Below are 5,710 nucleotides of genomic sequence, written 5' to 3'. Positions count from 1 at the left end.
AGGAAGGTGATCGCCAACATTAGTGACACCTAACATTGTCACTAACGTTGGAAGGAGCCCACACAAGCCACAATGAACCACGTTAACTCCCACGTTAACTTAGTTAACGTGGAAGCTAACGTGAGGAGGAGAGATGATGAGCCAACGTTAGTGACATTCACCTTTGTCACTAACATTGGAGATGGCTAGCACAGCCACGTTAAAGGCCACGTTAACCTAGTTAACGTGGACTCTAACGTGGGAGCTAGGGGCACATTGGAACGTTAGTGACAAAGGTAAGTGTCACTAACGTTCTCGAAGGTTGGCAAGCCTACGTTAAGGAGCCACGTTAACTAAGTTAACGTGGACTCTAACGTAGGGAAGGAGGAGGCTTCTCAATGTTATTGGGAAAGGTAAGTCCCAATAACGTGTGCGAAGGACAAAGAGGCAACGTTAGTGGCAACGTTTGTGCCACTAACGTTGAGGTTAACGTGGCTCTTACTTGGGTGAGGAACGTCAGTGAAAAAGGTGATTGTCACTAACGTTTTCGAACCCATATTTTCACTGAAGGTTAACACCACTAACGTCCTGAGCTAAAGTCTCTGCCCACTTCACACTTTCTCTCTGCAAGTAAAGCCAAGCCCAATGAAGAAGATAACTGCTTCAAACTCAAGATCCAAAGGCCCATACCCAAGACTTGAAGAGCCAACTAGAATATCAGAAGAGTAGTATATATAGGAGTAGCTTTGAATTATTTTGGGAGTTGGAAATTATAGGGAGCCTCTTGGCATAGAACTACTCTCTATATTTTACTTTCTCTGCACTTCTAGTTTCATCATGTATTCTCCATCTTTGTTTTCATTTTCCAGAGCTATGAACAACTAAACCCCTTTCATTGGGTTAGGGAGCTCTGTTGTAATTTGATGGATCAATACTAGTTTTCATTATTCTTCTTCTATCTTTTCTCTTGATTTAACTTGAAAGCTTTCGATCTTCATCCAATTGGGTAGTTATCTTGGAAAAGAAGCTATTCAAACTTGGATCTCTTCTGAACCTTGAAAGAGGAATGAAGAGATCATGCTAGAAATGCTTTCTCATGCTGGACCAAATTGGGTTTGGATGGATATGTGACTATAATCCTCTCAATATTTGATTTGGGAAATGCATGTGGTATAATCAGTGACCATACTTCATCTCTTCTCATGAGCAATTGACCAAGAAATTGGCTATTGATCAAGATTTGAGAGATTGAATTACAAGGAATTGTAATTCGATCACTTAAGATTGCCAAGGAGATCAATGAGTGCATTGATTGAGGAAGAGATGAAAATAAAATTGATCCGGAGAATGCAACATCTCTTGAGCCCAATGAACTCCCCATTTCTGATCTTACCCATTCTCTTTAATTTCTGTCATTTACTTTTATGAGCAATTACCCCATTCCTATTTAAGATTCTGCAATTTACTTTCCGTCATCTACATTCAGCTCTTTATTTCTAGCATTTACTTTTCTATTATTTAATTTTCTGCCATTTAATTTTCTGCAATTCTCAACTCAAATTCTGATTCGCTCAACTAGAACATTCCTCTAATTAAAGTTGCTTGATCAATTAATCCCTGTGGGATTCGACCTCACTCTATTGTGAGTTTTTACTTGACGACAAATTCGGTACACTTGCCGAAGGAAATTTGTTATGAGACAAGTTTCCACGAGTATCAAGTTTATGGCGCCGTTGCCGGGGATTGATTGTGCATCAACAATGATTAAATTGGAGGGTAACTAGATTGAGCATTTTATTTTTGTTTGATTTAATTTTCTGTTTGAGTAATTTACTTTCAGTTTTAGTTAATTTCTTCTCTTCCTCCTACTTTTTCGTTTTTAGTTATTTACCATTCATTTCACTAACCCACTAACTGTTTGATATATTGCATCACTCATACTAACAGTCATTTTGACAGAAATACTTTCTGCATCTATTTTTCTTGCTTGTGCTTTGTTGGTTGTATGACAGGGAGAAGAAGCGGGGCTTCAACTTCCTTTGATTCTGAACCTGAGAGGACCTTCTTTAGATTAAGGAGGGAAGCAAGAGGAAAAAGAGTGGTTGGTGCCGAGGAAGAGGAGGAATACTTTGAACCAAACATGGAAGAAAACATGGAAAACCATCATGAAGAAGAGGCTCACAACCATGGCGGAGGAGGTCGAGCAAATGATGCTGGGGAGGATAGAAGAGTTTTAGGCTCTTACATCAATCCAAACCCAGGAAACTGTGGAAGTAGCATTCAAAAGCCAACCATCCATGCCAATAATTTTGAACTAAAACCACAGCTCATCACCCTTGTTCAGAACAACTGTTCGTTCGGAGGAGGTGTCCAAGAAGACCCCAATCAACATCTAACCACCTTCCTGAGAATATGTGACACAGTGAAGTCTAATGGTGTTCATTCTGATGCCTATAGACTGCTCTTATTTCCATTCTCACTCAAGGATAAGGCAGCCAAGTGGCTGGAGTCTTTCCCAAAGGAAAGCTTGACAACTTGGAAAGATGTGGTGAACAAATTCTTAGCAAGATTCTACCCTCCTCAATGAATCAATAGGCTGGGAGCTGAGGTCCAAACTTTCAGGCAACAAGATGGTGAGACTCTGTATGAAGCATGGGAGAGGTTTAAAGACCTAACAAGGAGGTGCCCCCCAGATATGTTCAATGAATGGGTGCAGCTGCACATTTTATATGAAGGGCTCTCTTATGAGTCAAAGAAGGCCGTAGACCATTCATCCGGAGGATCTTTGAACAAGAAAAAGACCATTGAGGAGGCCATAGATGTCATTGAAATTATAGCAGAGAATGACTACTTCTATGCTTCCGAAAGAGGGAACACGAGAGGAGTGATGGAGCTAAATAATGTAGATGCTCTACTGGCTCAGAACAAGCTCATTACCCAGCAGCTGGCTGACCTCACCATGAAGATGAAGAGGAACCAAGTAGCAGCAATCACTACTTCATCAACAACCCAAGAAGGAGTGAATGAAGAAGCAGAGGGTAGTCAGGAGCAAGCCAACTACATTGGAAATTCACCTAGGCAAAACCATGATCCATACTCTAAGACCTATAACCCTGGATGGAGGAATCACCCAAACTTTGGGTGGGGAAATCAACAAGACCAAGGCCTAGATCAAAGACGTTCAAATCCCAACAATAATGCAGCCCACCAACATTTCACATCTAGACCATATCAGCACCCACATAACCAACCCTCTCAAAACCTTTACCAAGGCCAAAATAACCCTCCTCATCCTTCTACCTCTAATCCCAATCTACCATTATTTGATGATAGACTCTCAAGGATTGAGAATCTACTTGAAGGCATAGGCAAAGAGATTTAAGACAACAAGGCATTCAAGGAGGAAGTGCAAGCCAATTTCAAGAACCAGGGAGACACAATCAAGAGGTTGGAATCCCAAGTGGGGTATCTCTCTTAGCAGATTCCCAAGTGACACAGAGAAGAATCCGAGAGGTGAAACAAAGAAAGTAAGATGGGAAGATTGCAAGATGGTCACTATAAGTGATAAGGAGACTGAGGACAAGCCAAACAAGTCGGCAGAACAACCTAGAGATACCTCAACAGAGAAAGAGGAAAAAGATCACCAAGAACCAGAACTTTCACAACAGGAGCTGCTGAGACTTTATGCACCCTTTCCCCAACGACTCAATGGTGCTGTTAAGAAGAGAATATACTCAAGATTTCTTGACTTGTTTGCATCTCTGCATGTCAACATACCATTCATCAAGACCATCCAACAAATGCCTGCATATATCAAGTATATGAAGGAACTGCTTCCCAGGAAAAGCTCACTCAAAGGAGGCCAAACTATAGAAATGAACAAGGAGTGCAGCGCCCTCATTCAACCAGAGTTGCCTACAAAAAGAAAGGACCCAGGGAGTTTTCACATCCCCTGTGCCATAGAAGAAACAATGTTTGATAGAGCACTCTGTGATTTGGGAGCAAGCATCAACTTAATGCCCTTATCCCTGGTGAAGAGGCTGCAGATAAATGAGATAATGCCCACAGATGTAGTCATCAGGCTAGCAGACAAAACTCAAAAACAAACAATAGGAGTGGTGGAAAATGTGTTGGTAAAGGTTGGGAAATACTTTCTTCCCACAGACTTTGTCATCCTGGACATGGAAGAGAGTCACACCCACCCAATCATATTGGGAAGACCATTCCTAGCTACAGCCAGAGCACTCATAGATGTCAAGCGAGGGGAGCTAATATTGAGGATCCATGATGAACGACTCAGCTTTAATGTCTTCAGACTCTCACAAGAAGCAGACCAAGAGAACAAAGAACCAAGCAAAGATTATAATGAGATACTGAAAGAAGAAGCAAGCACTGAAGCACAACCAGCCCATCTGGGAAAGCCCTTGCTTGATGAACAAGGAAATAAGCAGTTGTCACAGCTCAAGGAAAAGCTGGAGGAACCTAAACCACCAGAGACATGTGAAGACAACAACAAAATTCCCTTTGAAGAAGAAGTCACAAAGAGCAAGGCAACATCAAAAGGAACAAAGAAGAAGGTACCAAGGAGGTGGAGGAATAAGAAGATCCCTACCGAGGACTTCTCTCTAGGGGATAAAGTGATCTCAGCTTACTTCCCAGATATCCCCCCTGATCTCCCCACTGTACCATCTCAGTTACCTAAGGTCTTCACTATCAACAGAGTTCTCTACTTGGAACATGTAGAGATCATTGATACAACCAATGGATATAAGTCCAAGGCAAGAGGGGAGGACTTGAAGCATTATCAACCTCCCTGATGAAGGAGAAACGTCAAGCTAGTGGCGCTAAAGAAGCGCTTCATGGGAGGCAACCCATGTTTTATATGTTTTTAATAGTGAATAAGTCAATATTCATGAATTCCAACCCGAACTCGACAAACACTTGGTGAAATCCTTATTATGCAGTATATAGTGAAGAACAAGTTTGGTGTTCAAAGCATGCCAAGAAAGCATGGATGCAACTCAGAGCATGCTAGTCTTGGAGCTTTGAACAAAACTTTTTATCACAGTGCTCCAAACTAAGTTTGGTGTCACCCCAAGGTGCTACGAATATGCATATAAGGATACACAGTTAGTTAGTTAGTTGGTGTTTATGAATAAACAATCCAATCCTTTTTCTTTATTATTCTAGCCGTTAATTTTGAATTTTTATGATATTAATTTTTCTTAATTTTATAGGGAAAAGGAGAGGAGCATTGAAGGGGATTGATTGGACAATTAAATGAAAAAGGTTCGGCCACTCCATGAAGAGAAACTACACCCTTGTCTCAAGAAGGAATGCATTGGAAATTGTTGCCATGCAACATTGAAAAAAGGAGACCCTTGGAGACCGAACCAATAACCTTCATAAAGTGATGATCCTTATCCTTTCTCCATGCACAACCCCAACCGTCCATCAAGCAACCATTCCATCAATCCACACCCTCCACTCACTCATAATCTCCTTATATAAATGAGTCCTAGTGCATACTTAACCCTCACATTCAAATTCTCACTCTCCATACTTCACACTTTCGGCATCCAAAACCCCTTCATCACACCTCGTCTTAACCAACCAAATTCCTCATCTATCCTTACCTTCCAATCCCCTCACACAACAACTCAAATTCATGGCATCATCAAGCTCCAAGAGGCAAAAGAGGAAGGAACCAATGGAGAACATTCCTTTCGAT

At 41.3% G+C, this 5,710-nt stretch overlaps 1 pseudogene; it reads right to left on the bottom strand.

Annotated features, from left to right (window-relative positions):
- Nucleotides 1–2,572: 2,572 nt before the first annotated feature.
- LOC148545444 (small nucleolar RNA R71) lies at nt 2,573–2,674 on the bottom strand (annotated as a pseudogene).
- Between the last annotated feature and the right edge of the window lie 3,036 nt (nt 2,675–5,710).

This window comes from Arachis ipaensis, chromosome B9, assembly GCF_059453495.1.
Source record: "Arachis ipaensis isolate K30076 ecotype BB chromosome B9, ASM5945349v1, whole genome shotgun sequence".
NCBI lineage: Eukaryota > Viridiplantae > Streptophyta > Magnoliopsida > Fabales > Fabaceae > Arachis > Arachis ipaensis.
The sequence above is the reverse complement of the archived record's forward strand: the minus strand, read 5'-3'. Positions and strand labels throughout refer to the sequence as shown.